General features: G+C 42.2%; 1 protein-coding gene across 2 annotated transcripts in view; it reads right to left on the reverse strand.

Annotated features, from left to right (window-relative positions):
* The window catches only part of LOC126101609 (endoglucanase E-4-like), a 448,421-nt gene that overhangs the window by 408,216 nt on the left and 23,306 nt on the right, over positions 1-16,899 (reverse strand). Inside the window, exon 1 of one of the 2 annotated variants that reach the window (XM_049912289.1) lies at positions 13,428-13,578. The exons of the other annotated variant lie outside the window; for it this stretch is intronic. The gene's annotated coding sequence lies outside the window, so the exon portion shown is untranslated. Of the gene's footprint in view, positions 1-13,427; positions 13,579-16,899 lie in introns of those variants that run through there. 2 annotated transcript variants of the gene reach the window in all.

Consider the following 16,899-nt stretch of genomic DNA (forward strand, 5'->3'; position numbering starts at 1 on the left):
TTATTGATCCATTCATTCAGTTTTTTTTTATTACAGAGGGCAGCTAACCCTCTGACCCAATACGCTGAGCTACTGTGCCGGCGTGTTAATTCGGCTAACCAAAGGCAGAATAAACGGGGCAGCCTTCGAAACACTAGTCCATATGCTTAAGGAGTGTTTGAAAAATCTGCGCAAGAGTTCACAGCATCGGTATGGCTGACACGTGCTACACATTCGGCAAGGATAGTAAGAATAGAGAGGCGGATACTCAGAATATCGATCAACGGCCAATACCCAACAGAAACATGAACTCTCTAGGCGCATCTGTTGGAAGCCAGAAAATGATTAGGATGAAAGAATCGAATTCAGTTGCAACGAAATGTTGTGTACACTCCTGGAAATGGAAAAAAGTACACATTGACACCGGTGTGTCAGACCCACCATACTTGCTCCGGACACTGCGAGAGGGCTGTACAAGCAATGAACACACGCACGGCACAGCGGACACACCAGGAACCGCGGTGTTGGCCGTCGAATGGCGCTAGCTGCACAGCATTTGTGCACCGCCGCCGTCAGTGTCAGCCAGTTTGCCGTGGCATACGGAGCTCCATCGCAGTCTTTAACACTGGTAGCATGCCGCGACAGCGTGGACGTGAACCTATGTGCAGTTGACGGACTTTGAGCGAGGGCGTATAGTGGGCATGCGGGAGGCCGGGTGGACGTACCGCCGAATTGCTCAACACGTGGGGCGTGAGGTCTCCACAGTACATCGATGTTGTCGCCAGTGGTCGGCGGAAGGTGCACGTGCCCGTCGACCTGGGACCGGACCGCAGCGACGCACGGATGCACGCCAAGACCGTAGGATCCTACGCAGTGCCGTAGGGGACCGCACCGCCACTTCCCAGCAAATTAGGGACACTGTTGCTCCTGGGGTATCGGCGAGGACCATTCGCAATCGTCTCCATGAAGCTGGGCTACGGTCCCGCACACCGTTAAGCAGTCTTCCGTTCACGCCCCAACATCGTGCAGCCCGCCTCCAGTGGTGTCGCGACAGGCGTGAATGGAGGGACGAATGGAAACGTGTCGTCTTCAGCGATGAGAGTCGCTTCTGCCTTGGTGCCAATGATGGTCGTATGCGTGTTTGGCGCCGTGCAGGTGAGCGCCACAATCAGGACTGCATACGACCGAGGCACACAGGGCCAACACCCGGCATCATGGTGTGGGGAGCGATCTCCTACACTGGCCGTACACCACTGGTGATCGTCGAGGGGACACTGAATAGTGCACGGTACATCCAAACCGTCATCGAACCCATCGTTCTACCATTTCTAGACCGGCAAGGGAACTTGCTGTTCCAACAGGACAATGCACGTCCGCATGTATCCCGTGCCACCCAACGTGCTCTAGAAGGTGTAAGTCAACTACCCTGGCCAGCAAGATCTCCGGATCTGTCCCCCATTGAGTATGTTTGGGACTGGATGAAGTGTCGTCTCACGCGGTCTGCACGTCCAGCACGAACGCTGGTCCAACTGAGGCGCCAGGTGGAAATGGCATGGCAAGCCGTTCCACAGGACTACATCCAGCATCTCTACGATCGTCTCCATGGGAGAATAGCAGCCTGCATTGCTGCGAAAGGTGGATATACACTGTACTAGTGCCGACATTGTGCATGCTCTGTTGCCTGTGTCTATGTGCCTGTGGTTCTGTCAGTGTGATCATGTGATGTATCTGACCCCAGGAATGTGTCAATAAAGTTTCCCCTTCCTGGGACAATGAATTCACGGTGTTCTTATTTCAATTTCCAGGAGTGTATATAATGATGTCTTATGAAAGTTGCGGAGCTCAACTGGAAGAGGATTCATGGGCATAAGAACACTACACGAAGTTCTCAAGACAAGCAGAAGACTAGAAAGCGGAATCGCATCAACTGGCATACAAAAACGTGTAATTCAGACGTTGAACTACCCACGACCGTAATATGTATCAATACAACGAACAGGCGGTGGAGAAAATATTATCAGCGTCAATATCATTATCATGTATCTACAGAGAGAAGCAGAACAAGAACAAGAAGGCGATTCAGACGTAACAGAGTAAAATTACACAAGAAGGCTACAACAATAATCAACATACGACTAACGATTCAATGAACTGTAAAGCAGCAACATGAATGATATTCTTCTCGCCGGCCGCTGTGGCCGAGCGGTTCTTGGCGCTTCAGTCCGGAACCGCACTGCTGGTACGGTCGCAGGTTCGAATCCTGCCATGGGCATGGATGTGTGTGATGTCCTTAGGTTAGTTAGGTTTAAGTAGTTCTAAGTCTAGGGGACTGATTACCTCAGATGATAAGTCCCATAGTGCTTAGAGCCATTTGAACCATTTTGATATTCTTGTCGATGCAGAACAAACATTACCCCAACAGCATTAGAATGGCAGAAAAGAATTTTACTCTGTAGTCGGCTTCATTCAGACATGTGTGAGAATACTAAACAAGAGGTTAAAAATTATATCTGAGGGTTTATTAGGCAAAGAACAAATGCCATATCGTCGGGGGGGGGGGGGGGGAGGGGCAGGAGTATTTATAATTACACAAATAATCCAAAAACAGAGTATAATACGGAAACCCATCTAGCACCTATGTGTTTTATTATAGCATTTGATGATGTTGACAGAAACTGTGGAGCATTATGAGCATAAGAGGATATTAAAACAAAAGTTTTAAACAGACTTTGCAAATACATGACGGTAATTTTAGATATAAATGATACTCTAACACAGCATATGACCAAAAACAAAGAAATTTGACAACTGTGCGACATTTGACCCACACTTCCGACAGTTAGATGATGCAACTCGTAAAACTGAATGAAATATTTAACTGTGAATTAAAATTAACAGAAATTTCCGTTTGAATATCCTGTTATATATCGGCAACGCCACATTTATGGCGGAGAGCGAAGATGGCCTACAATGTTAAATACATTTATTACGTAGCATTCGTGAAGAGTACCATTTGATGATTACAGAAAAGAAGAAGATGCGTTATACGGGAAAACGCCATGTTCGGACATAAGAAATATTGTGAGAAAATGAAACCCCTACAGACGTTTTTATGAGTTTATTTATTTTGTAGCTACCAGTTTCGGCGCTTCAGTGCGCTATCTTCAGGCTTGTATGCATAATACAGGAACGATAACATTATCAACTTATCAGTCATGCAACATAAAGACAGATTAAAAACAGAATGAGAATCAAGGACAAGACTCTACAAGTGAATTTACATTAAACATTTGATAAAACGAACAGATATATCCATTTTCATGTAACTAAAGTATACCATAAGGAATTTCCATTTTATACATTGTAAAATTATATTAGTTTTCAACTTAAATAATTATTCCATGATTTTTATTATCCAGTTGGATGTACATTATCTGCAAAACCCTGAAATAACTTACTGAAAGACAAAGTAACTACAGAAGGTGATGAATGTATAAAGGAGACAATACCTCATAAACAAGCAAACGAAAGGAACATGACCTATGTGTCGTGTCAAAATATAAAATGCTCAGTTGTGCACAGTTGAACAGCATCGTTATATCATATACATAAAATGAATGTCCAAGGCGTGTCAGAGGACCAAATATGAGACCAACCAGAGATCATAACATACGTAGAACATATGAGAAACACCTACAAGAACCTGTTCGTGTTGAACAATATTCATATCGGAATGCATCCACATATCATGTACTGCCACGAAACAACCCCACACGGGGGCACTAAGTAACCCGCGCGGATGCAGTGCACCATAAAAGATGAGTCAACAATATATACACATGAAATATCAGAAAATCTTTTCTGACGAACCGCTCAAAGTGTGTTAAACATAAGTAAACACAAAAAATAAAATGAGATCTAAAATAACATATAGTTATGAATAAATGTACTGTAACCAGTACACACCTAGGTCTTTCGATGACATTAAAACCAAAAGACAGTACATCCATGCAATTAAAATTTCAAACGAAAATACCGGCCATATAAATCGTGTAAAAGACAAGCAACATTATTAATTGACCATTGAGGAGACCACAATACATGCCAAGTACTGTAGCTCTTCCAGCTAAGCCCAGAAGAAGCAGAGTGCTTGACAAGTTGTGAACCTTTTTCGTTTGGTCCACTACTGCAACGTTTAGTGGAGTCTTACAACCTACATGCTTTGGTTAGACGAAGCATATCCATGCAATCTTTATAATGTGATGGCGCTACAATTAGTTTATTTTCATCCGACTTCTCGTTTGTGATCCACTGAGAAATGGCGATAGCTGAACGAAAACTCGTTTGCGTGGAGTGAAAAATGTTACATAACTTTTCGATTCCTTTCAGTGTTAACTTGATATCGATTAATTTTCCATACACATAGAAAGGCCACCATGTATGTGATGGTTCCGGTCCTCAGAGTCAAACAGTGGTAAGTAAGAAGTACATACACAGAATATTTCTCTTGAATGGTCGCCTTCTTTTAACCATGCCCATGAGACGTCGGTAGCTCCCAGCCTCATTACATAATTGGTACCTTCGCTACAATATCTAATTCTCGTAATAATAAAGAACAACCGCCTTCAGCCACTAATCGTGATTTTATTAAAATGCCGATGCATTTCGAGCCCTGGGGGCTCATCTTCAGGAGCTTTGTTAGTCTACATTAACTTTACATTTCGTTTAGTTGCTGGGTCTGGAAAGGTCACATTGTTGTATTACAAAATGCCACTTTATGAAGTGTAAGTTTATAAAATTATGATAAATCGAAAAGTAACTTGCTGTTTGTAGTAGTAGGTGTTTGATTCTGGGAAACGTTTATGTAAAAATACACACTTACTATTAAACAGCACATTTGCAGAAACATTTTGACATGACATATTTTCGAACACAATTCAAAACAAGTCAAAGAATTGTTACAAATTCGCAGATATTATTATTTACATGGTGTTAAATTATTATTTACATAGATATATTTAATAATACAAATAAAGAATTTTTACAGATACGCAGATATTATTTACATGGTGTTAAATTATTATTTACATAGATATCTTTAATAATACAAATATTTGTAAATGTGGTAAATGTGCCTATATCTTATTAAATTGTCACATTGTCAAATACCGGTACTGATTTCTGTAGAAAAAATAACAGTTCTGAAGAAAAAGAAACATGTGTTTCATAATGTAAGCATTTCGTAAGATGTAGGCTCATTTACCGTACTCACAAATATTTGTATTATTAAAGATATCTACGTAAATAATAATTTAACACCTTGTAAATAAAATCTTTATATTTGTAAAAATGCAGCATCTTCACGTTCGAAATTCTTTGACTTATTATTTTGAATTGTGTTCGAAAATATTCGTGTCAAAATGTTTCTGCAAATGTGCTGTTTCATAGAAAGTGTGTATGTGTACATAAACATTCTCCAGACCCATATACCTACTACTACGAGCAGTAAGTTACTTTTCGATCTATCGTAGTTTTATAGACTTATATTTCATAATGTGGCTTTTTGTAACACAACAATGTGATCTTACCAGGCCCAGAACTAAACGAAAGGTAAAGTTGATGTAGACTGTCAAAGCACTTGAAGATGAGCCCCCAGGGCTCGAAATGCATAATTCATTTTAATAAAATCATAATTAGTGGCTGAAGGTTGTTCTTTACTATCACAAAAGAAATACAGCCACAGAAGAAACGCTGCAGACAATGGATCTACCTCTTGTCGAGCACGGCGAAATTCATTTCGTGAAACGCGTAAGTAGTCCGACCAAACTGCGGTTATGTACACGATAATACTAAAATCCTGTCCCCCCCGCCCCCTTCCAAGACGGACGTGGGTGTTGGATCAGGCGGAACCGCAAGCCAAGCAATAGGTTCTCTTCGACTTAGCATCTGGCAGATGGCCAGGTCCTATAAGACGATTAACAACCTACTGCAGCCAAAATGTTGACCCAAAATTTTGTTTCCATGTAACTCCGTGTGAAGAATAACACAATTTATACTTCAGTATATTCTTTAATCACGACTAGCTGGTTTCTCCCATTGTGGCGATTTTCAAGTGGTACCTGTGGGACATGCATGTGACCTTTCCATAGCAGAGCAAACGTGTTAGAAACATGACGTATGAAGGTGACACATGTCTTCGCATGTGATACTTGAAAACGTAAAAAATAATTATTCATGGCCGGCCGAAGTGGCCGAGCGGTTCTAGGCGCTTCAGTCCGGAACCGCGCTGCTGCTACGGTCGCAGGTTCGAATCCTGCCTCGGGCATGGATGTGTGTGATGTCCGTAGGTTAGTTAGGTTTAAGTAGTTCTAAGTACTAGGGGACTGATGACCTCAGAAGTCCCATAGTGCTCAGAGCCATTTGAACCATTTGAATTATTCATGACTGAATAGTAGATTAACTTAAGAATAAAGGAGCCTAGGTGGAAGAAGAGACGGTGTTACCTTTTTTATGGTTCTTTGAGGCTGCAAAACCCCATAGAAAGCAACTAAATGTACAGCATGTGTATCTGGATTCTCACAGCCAAATATTCAAACTGTTAAAATGACGGACACATTTAGAGCAGGTCTATCTGTCAGTGATACGTTTGTATGCGCACTGCAGCAACGTTAGAATTTTTATGCGCAAATCACTGCACAAACTCCATACAAGATACGAAATCTGGTGTTCTTGCGCCTTTACTTTCTGAAAGTGGTAAAATGTGCTCTAACATCATGACCTAGTAGGTAGTGTCGGAAGTTCCATGCGGCTTTTCGCGGATGATGCGATAGTATACAGAGAAGTTGCAGCATTAGAAAATTGCAGCGAAATGCAGGAAGATCTGCAGCGGATAGGCACTTGGTGCAGGGAGTGGCAACTGACCCTTAACATAGACAAATGTAATGTATTGCGAATACATAAAAAGAAGAATCCTTTGTTCTATGATTATATGATAGGGCACTGGTAGCAGTTATTTCTGTAAAATATCTGGGAGTATGCGTACGGAACGATCTGAAGTGGAATGATCATACAAAATTAATTGTTGGTAAGGCGAGTGCCAGGTTGAGATTTATTGGGAGAGTCCTTAGAAAATGCAGTCCATCAACAAAGGAGGTGTCTTACAAAACACTCTTTCGACCTATACTTGAGTATTGCTCATCAGTGTGGGATCCGTACCGGGTCGGGTTGACAGAGGAGATAGAGAAGATCCAAAGAAGAGCGGCGCGTTTTGTCACAGGGTTATTTGGTAAGCGTGATAGCACTACGGAAATGTTTAGCAAACTCAAGTGGCAGACTCTGCAAAAGAAGCGCACTGCATTGCGGTGTAGCTTGCTGCCCAGGTTTCGAGAGGGTGCGTTTCTGGATGAGGTATCGAATATATTGCTTCCCTCTACTTATAACTCCCGAGGAGATCACGAATGTAAAATTAGAGAGATTAGAGCGCGCACGGAGGTTTTCCGGCAGTCGTTCTTCCCACGAACCATACGCGACTGGAACAGGCAACGGAGGTAATGACAGTGGCACGTAAAGTGCCCTCCGCCACACACTGTTTGGTGGCTTGCGGAGTATAAATGTAGATGTAGATCGCAGAGGCTGACACGTCTCAAGTCAATATCACGCAACACAGCGTGCGAATTGCTTAATTATCACGAAATGCGTGAAGTTAACAGTCCAACGATCAATCGAAGGTTGTTTCAAGCCAGATGGAGATGGCCGTCACAATAGTACGATAGTTTTACACGTCTAATATTACGTTAGGAGGAAGCTGCCTCTACGAATTTAAATGCGGCAGCTGTTCGGAAAGTGAGGTCCGATAGGTCGCGAAATGGGAAAGACAGGGGAAATCCGATGAAGCTTTGCACAGATGTGTTGGGCAGTGTCTCTAGTATGCCTGTCGATCGCATCACGTTGCTCTTTTCAGTTCTGAGCACACAGTGAGTTTGTGAAGATGCCTAGAACAATAGTGCCTCCTACCAAATATGTGTGCCCCTGCAAGGTTTTACCTGATTTCTTGCAACCCCAAATAACGTATACGTCGTGCGTTTCTTTCTTCCAGACAATATTCTCGGACGCACACTGCAGGGGAAATGAAGACACCCCTGCAGCGTTTGCGATGGAAAGTGGTTGATCACCCACCACAATGGCCTGGGCTTGGCTCCCTCTGATGTTCACCTCTGCTCGCATGAACCGCTAGCTATGAAGACAACATTTTGGCACAGACGACGAGTTTATTCAAAGACACTTTAGTCGAAGCAGCACAAAAAGTATGTGGCAGGACGTCTGGAAAGGAAAAAATAAGACAGACAAGTTGGTGGGATGATACCACAATCCAAGCAGTTAGAAGAAAAAAATGGAGCATGGAGAAAGTGGTGGAAAACGAAAAATGACGAAGATCATAAAAAATATATAGAGGAAAAGAAGAAGTGCGAAGAAATAGTGGAAACAGCAAAGAAAAAGGCATGGGAAGAGTTTACAAAAAAACTTGAAGAAGATGTGAAGAGCAATAAGATAATGTTCTATAAAATGATGAAAAATAAATGGAAGGCTTCTGAAGTACCAGTAAAGATGGAGACAGAGGATGGTACCATTATTGAAGATCCAGGGAATATAAAAGATCTCTGGAAAGAACATTTTAAGAAGCTGTTAAACGCTGAGGAGCAGGGACATGAGGAAACAACAAATAATGGAGAAATTGAGAGAAGTTGGGAAGCAGAATTAGGACAAATTACACGGGAAGAAATGGAAAAAGCTGTGAAGAAGATGAATGGGGGAAAGTCCCAGGACCTGATGAAGTATCAGTGGACATGATAAGCGCAGCAGGTCCAGTGGGAATGCAGTGGCTGTATTGAGTACTGTCAAGTGTGTGGCGAAATAGTACAATACCAGACGACTATAGAACAGGAGACATTGTTCCCATCTTCAAGAAAGGCAATAAAAGACTTTGTAAAAACTGCAGAGGAATAACCCTTATGAGTCATACAGCCAAGATTTTTGAAAGAATTTTACTAAATCGAATAAGTGAAAAGATAGAAAAGGAGCTGAGTGAAGAACAGCACGGGTTTAGGAAAGGAAGAAGCACGATCGACCTGATATTTTCTATCCGTCAACTGATGGAAAAAAGTTGGTAGTATAACAAAAGGGTGATAATGGTTTTTATAGACATAGAAAAGGCATATGACTCAGTTGACGAGGAAAGACTCTGGGAAGAAATGAAGAAGATGGATACATTAACGTTGTAAAGACAATGTATAGAGAACACAATTGTAGAATTAGAACACAATTGGTGAACTCTGAATACTTCTAAATAAGACAAGGACTTAAGCAAGGAAGTATTCTATCTCCTGCACTTTTTAATGTTGTGTTGGAGGGAATGAATAGGGCAGTTAAAGATATAGTAAAAGAAAAAGACAAAAAGATGATTTTTGCAGACGATATGGTAATATGGGGTGATAAAGAGGTAGATGTACAGTTACAGCTTGATGCGTGGAAGGAAATAATGAAAAAGTATTGATTAAAAATAAATAAAGATAAGAGTGAAGTAATGGTATTTGGAAGAGAGAAAGGGATCATCGGAAATATTACCTTGAATGGAGAACCCCTCAAAGTGGTAGAAAGTTTCACTTATTTAGGGAGTGAAATATCTAGGGATGGAAGAATAACTAACGAAATTAATAGGAGGTTACAGAAGAGAGGCAATTTCTACCAAACAATAAAACACCTGATCTGGAATAATGAAGTTTCCGAAAGAGCAAAACTCCTTTCGTATAAGAATTATTACATCCCTATTGTCACCTATGGTGGAGAAACATGGACAATGACAGAAAGGGACTGGAGCAGACTGCAAGCAGGGGAAATGATATTTCTCAGAGCAGTTGAGGGAAAAACAAGAATGGAAAATGGGTCAAATGGCTCTGAGCACTATGGGACTTAACATCTATGGTCATCAGTCCCCTAGAACTTAGAACTACTTAAACCTAACTAACCTAAGGACAGCACACAACACCCAGCCATCACGAGGCAGAGAAAATCCCTGACCCCGCCGGGAATCGAACCCGGGAACCCGGGCGTGGGAAGCGAGAACGCTACCGCACGACCACGAGATGCGGGCTAAACAAGAATGGACAGAGTAAGGAATGCAGAGATTAAAAAGGACCTTAAACAAGAAAGTATGAGAGAAGAAATTGAAAGAAAGAGATTAAGATGGTATGGGCATATTAAGAGGATGTATGGGCAGAGACTTCCCAAAATTATGGAAGAACTAAAGATGGATGGGAAAAGACCTAGAGGGTGCCCAAGAACACGGTGGAAAATGGGAGTGAGAATATCTGTAGAAAGGAGAGGTGTGACCCGGCAGCAAGTGGAGGAAGAAAAGTGGTGGGAGGACCGAGCCAAATGGACTCATCAGCACCCAGACCCGGCAGTAGCTGGAGCGGGATTCGGATATAGACAGATAGACGACGAACTGCAGACCAGCGTACAGAAGTGGTGGAAAACACGGGCGGCAGCCTTCTAAGACGAAGATATTGAAAAGTTGGTACAACGCTACGACAAGAGTCTACGTCGGAGCGGTGACTATGCAGAGAAGTAGCTGGAAGGTGTAGCAAACTGTTGCAAAGAAAACATTTTTGATTTTCACTGTGCTTTCCACTTCGTGACCGAGGACTTGCTCTCCGAATAGCCTTCGTACTTCTTTGAAATGTCAGACCGATCTTTGTGTCCTATTTTTTGCTTTTGAGAAGAAAGTACTTTTTTTCCTTTCTTCAATTTAAATCCAAATTTGTAGATGATTTTTCGCCTGGAGAAATGAGCTGCTCGATTCGACGCTAGCTTTGCACTAATTTGTTCTGAATCCATTCCTTACGACTTCTAAAACTTTTCTTTTGACTGCATAACACTGGATAGAATATTTTTTAAACAGAACAGATTACAGGATAAAATACTTGTGGACTTGGTATGGTGGGTAAGGCTACTGACTTAACAGGTTGCTGCAGTGACTCATCTGTCACGGGAAGCGGAATTCCCAGGCTAACGGCGAGCTAGTGATCCTTTATGAGCCGTCTTTAGGCATGTTTTTGTCTCTAGCTGTCACTTCCACTTAGGGGACTGGTTGTCATTTGATAATATATGAGCTGCTGTTGGAACGAGAAGATTATAAAATGTTGCAGCGCACACTTCGCGCCTTCCAGTATAGGCGTGTTACATAGACAATGGAAGTGGAAAATGGATGGAACAACATATTAATTATCAAAACATAATTGCAACTGATTTATCAAACTGCTTGTCATTCGACGTAATGATTCTCAAAACGTTTCGTTCCTTACCAAGTGAATACCCGACTTGTTCATGATGCGTAAGTTCTGCCACGTGTCTTTGTAATTTTCATGACTGCTTCTTTCTTTCATTGTCCCGTTATGTTGTGTAATTTCCATCATGAAGGAGAGCATCCATAGATATGGTACCAGTCAAGTAATTTATTATCATGTAGCGGCAGCCACTTCAGGTAGCGTTATAGTACACTTATAATAAAAAATGACTAGTAGTAATAACAAACTAGATAAAATTTTTGTATACTTCTAGTATTTGTTGTGGTTGTGAATTCCATTCTTAATGTTCACTACAGATACCGCTGGGGAATTGTACTGTAGACGTGTTAGAATTCTAAGGTCTCTTGAAGAGGTTTCTGCAACATGATCAACTTTACATAATTTCTTATTGTGTGCTTCTGTGGAGAAGGTTATTCCATATACACCACTGAAAATATATACCAAGTAAACTAGGAATTCCATCTGGAAATCGTCACAATGAGAGATATTTATATGTCCAAATCAGGCAAAACTATGTTTTTTGTTGCTGCGTCATTAAATACTGTAACAAAGTTACTCATGGTGAAAAGAGAAGAAACGAGAGCCAACCATCAGGTATTCTGCAAATATTGTACTAAACAACTGGCGCATCAAGAGAGACAAATACTTATTTCAAACAGAGGAGTAGCATATTATACGACGAATTTTTTTACTCCATTGAGCGCTTACGAAACTGAGTAGCGCGAATAGTAACAGTATTTTGTCATTGGATGCAGAATGTATAGATTTTGAAATATATATATATATATATATATATATATATATATATATATATATAAACTGCCATACACGTGAAGAGAGATGTCTAAAATTTAGCAAGAATTTGCATAGCAAATTCCAGAAACCGATTTGAAAGCAGCGTTTACTAGTAGTCTTAAGATACGTATACATCTTCCCTCGAAGGCTACTGAGAAGTATGTTTCCGAAAAGAATGGCATGACATGAGTCTGTGGAGTCGATCATGTTCGACTCTTACGAAGGACGTTATTGCATTGATTTTTTTTTTTTTTAAAAAAAAAGACCTGTCACCGAAGTCCCCTCACTAAATTTCAAGGTCATTTTCACAGCGAACTGAGCCACAACTTGTGTTTTGTGTAGTGGTGATTAGGAGAATTTAACGAAAACGAGATTACGAGTATACCCGTGAACCACATAAAACCATGTTGTAGGTTTCAAAGGCTGCTATTTCAATAGCAGCACGTAAGAAACAGCAGAGAAAATTTTAAAACACGACGACAGAAGGTGTGTTCGAAGTGGTAGCCTGTCTAAATTGTCAAAAATGAATGAGACCGGTAGAAAAAAAGGACTTCTCTTACAATGCCAGAGATTTGGTCACGGTGTATCTGACAACAGTTACTGTGATTATTGAGGCCACAAATAATTCAAAGCATCTGTTGTTATAAACAAGTAAGAATATCGGATTTTACCACAAATTTGAACATAATATGTGATAGAAATATAGACGCTACAAACTTATTTGGTGACAATTCATTCGATACATGCAGTGTGTTGAACGATGTCAACTTCTATCAGATGTTCCACTGAAACACTATGAGAGCAAAATCAGTTTAATTTTCATGTCGCGTTGTCGTGTCATGTGCTAATTTAATGTGAACGTCACTCGTGTCTTCAATTTGAACGTGAAATGTAATACCCCTCAGAAAGAAAGTCTAGAAAACATTTGATATTTCACATGGTTTGGTTATTAACAAGTACGTTTTGTATCAACATAATCACCTTTTACTCTACTCAACGATATAGCTACATTGCAGCTTAGATAGTTTATTAAGGACGTACTAGCATGGTGATCAACACAATCAAGCGCGATCATTTTAACGAAAAAAATTGAGCTCCCAAAAACCCTGGCAACGGCGACTGAAAGTCGGAAACGGCTGTTTTATGTGGCAGACAATTTCACCTTCGTATTGACATGGTTTTGTCATTAGTATGTTTTTGAGATGATTTACTGAAAGTTGTATGGCTTTCTTTTTTATCACAAGGTCCTATCAGTTCTGTGGCAGCCGCCATCCTACATCCGCCGCTTACCTCGGTGTCGCGTCTGTGCCTCTTACGACTCCAGAAACAGAGCGGCGAGTCCTTGGTTCGAGCACGGAGATGCCTCACGTATCGGTGACCGCGAGCGCGCGCGCCGTTCTGCGAGCCGACCTGTACACTAGACTTCCGTTCTCACCGGCTGTTTGCCGACGACTAACGCCAAGCCTGGACCCCGCACAACACAACCCGCCGTGAGACGACGCCAGCGCCTCTGGCGGAAGAGCAGCGCGACACACCTCAGTCGGCGGCGTCTTTTCCCTCTCGGGCAAGAAAGCCCGAAAGCCTGTTTGCACGACGACCGCACTTTTTTGACGAGGCGGCTGACAGTCGGCTGATGTTAACTGTCGACGAACTATGCACTGTCAAAGTAGGTCCCAGAACCGCGGAAACCCGATAAATCGCATTGCTGAGCGAGTGCAGAACATACTCAAATTTCCACGAAATTTAACTTTAAAGTGTATGGACACACGTAACTGCAAGCACAAAAAGTGTACATATGCGACTATTCTGTGCAAGCGCGCACTCAGTCACCACATATTCCAAAAGTGCTCGAAAAATAGTTTGTCTTTCGAATATGTAGAGCTCAGACGACAATGATTTACTGGTTTTGACCGAATTTGCGTTGTGAAGTGAATAAAAAAAGGAAAGAAGAAACTTTACGTAAAGGCTGGTTAATAAAGAAAAACACACACGTTCTCACATTATCCTCCTCTGTGAGTTGAAGACTGATTGATACGACTGCTAGGCTGTAATTCCGCCCTCTCGTACCATGTATTCATCCCTGACATGCCCTCGTCCCTCTACCCATCCCAACCTTTTCTTGCCTACTAATCTCCTAATCTACATCCTACATCTTATGTATCAGTTCCTTCCCACACAGATATCCCTTTTCCATACAATATTCTTCCCATTACTTATCACAAACACAACACCCAATCAACATCATAGTATGAAGTATTAACGCTAGGAGCTGAAGAGTTTCATGGACCACGACCTTACATCCCGGAAGGTTTACCAGAAGATACCCAATCAACAGTTGTCAGGAACCCCCATCATATCATCCTTATAATAATGTGAGAGTATATCGGACCATCGTTATCTAGTCATAAACTTAACCTCACTTAATCGCCTATTGTGCTTCCAAAACTATTCGCATAATAAAGTTGTAAATTTTTTAAATGCTGTGGTTGAAGAGCAGCCATCCCACGCGGCCCACTATAGAGAATGATAATCACTAGCAAGTATACATACACTACGTGATCAAAAGTATCCGGAAACCCCCAAAAACATACGTTTTTGATATTAGGTCCGTTGTGCTGCCACCTACTGCCAGGTACTCCGTATCAGCGACCTCAGCAGTCTTTAGACATCGTGAGAGAGCAGAATGGGGCGCTCCGCGGAACTCACGGATTTCGAACGTGGTCAGGTGATTGGGTGTCACTGTGTCATACGTCTGTATGCGAGATTTCCAAACTCTCCTATACATCCCTAGATCAAGTGTTCCCGATGTGATACTGAAGTGGAAAACGTGAAGAGACACGTACAATAGAAAAGCGTACAGGCAGACCTCGTCTGATGACTGATAGAGGCCGCCGACAGTTGAAGAGGGTCTTATAATGTTGAAGAGGGTCTTATAATGTGTAATAGGCTGACATCTATCCAGACCAACATACAGGAATTCTAAACTGCATCAGGATCCACTATGTCAGTTAGTCGGGAGGTGAGAAAACGTGGATTTCATGGTCTAGCGACTGCTCACAAGCCACACATCATGCCGGTAAATGCCAAACGATGCCTCACTTGGCGTAAGGAGCGTAAAGATTAGACGATTGAACAGTGGCAAAACGCTGTGTGGAGTGACGAATCACGGTACACAATGTGGCGATCCGATGGCAGGCTGTGGTTATTGTGAATGCCAGGTGAACGTCATCTCCTAGCGTGTGTAGTGCCAACAATAAAATTCGGAGGTGTTGGTGTTATGGTGTGGTTGTGTTTTTCATGGAGGGGACTTCCATCCCTTGTTGTTTCTCGTGGCACTATCACAGCACAGGCCTACAGTGATGTTTTAAGCACCTTCTTGCTTTCTACTGTTGAAGAGCAATTCGGGGATGGCGATTGCATCTGTCAACACGATCGAGCACCTGTTCATGATTCACGGCCTGTGACGGAATGGTTACACGACAATAACATCCCTGTAATGGACTGGCCTGCAAAAAATCTTGACCTTCATCCTACAGTACACCTTAGGGATGTTTTGGAATGCCGACTTCGTGCCAGGCCTCACCGACCGACATCGACATCTCTCCTCAATGCAGCACTGCGTGAAGAATGGGCTGCCATTCCTCAAGAAACCTTCCAGCGCCTGATTGAACATATGCCTGAGAGAGTGGAAGCTGTCATCAAGGCTGCAGGTGGGCCAACACCGTATTGAATTCGAGCATTACTGATGGAGGGCCCCACGAACTTGTATGTCATTTTCAGCCAGGTGTCCGGATCCTTTTGATGCTCAGTCTGTTTCACTCTGACAAGCATAGAACTAATTTTATGAAAAAACTTAACAGTATTCTGGCTCCTTACTTCGCTCATTTCATTAGTTACCCAAACATGTCGTGCTCATATGCTAATGTTAATACTACGACTTCGTTCACGGAGCCACAACTTCAGCCCCTCAGTTTTCGAAACAGATAAAAATCGGATGGAGGCAAGTCGGGACTGTACGGAGGATAATCGATGACACTGAATTCAAGGATGACACTGAATTGCAGACGTCGCAGCGCTCGTGCGTAGTCTGGAATTGTCATGCTGAAGAATAGGGTCCTCCATGTGTGAACGAATTTTTCGATTATAACACGTTGTCTCTTACACACCGAGACAGTGACGTTACACACCGCCATGTTTCACGCTACAATTCTGAGCCCTCTAGCGACAGAATGGCTGCAAATGTGTAAACATGAAGAGTAAAGATACAGAATGGTAATAACGTTTGTTCTGTTTAAAAAGCTTGAAGAGTTTTCTCAAAAGAGTCGTAGGTATTATTCTTCAGCACGACCTCGTATATATATATATAGCCTAGGTATCGCCAGGCGCATACTCTCTGATGTTATGGCAGATATTTGCAATTTTATTTTTTGCAGGGTGTAACTGGACTCAGGTCAAAGAAATCCTGATCTTCACGTCATTTGTGCGACACCCAATGTCGACGGAAAAATGGTTCAAATGGCTCTGAGCACTATGGGACTTAACATCTGAGGTCATCAGTCCCCTAGAGCTTAGAACTACTTAAACCTAACTAACCTAAGGACATCACACACATCCATGCCCGAGGCAGGATTCGAACCTGCGACCACAGCAGTCGCGCGGTTCCACACTGTAGCGCCTAGAACCGCTCGGCCACACCGGCCGGCCGTCGACGGAAAGCGTCGGTTTGTTTCCCATTATATATAAAATTATTTTTAAGGTGGAA

This window comes from Schistocerca cancellata, chromosome 9 (assembly GCF_023864275.1).
Source record: "Schistocerca cancellata isolate TAMUIC-IGC-003103 chromosome 9, iqSchCanc2.1, whole genome shotgun sequence".
Lineage (NCBI taxonomy): Eukaryota > Metazoa > Arthropoda > Insecta > Orthoptera > Acrididae > Schistocerca > Schistocerca cancellata.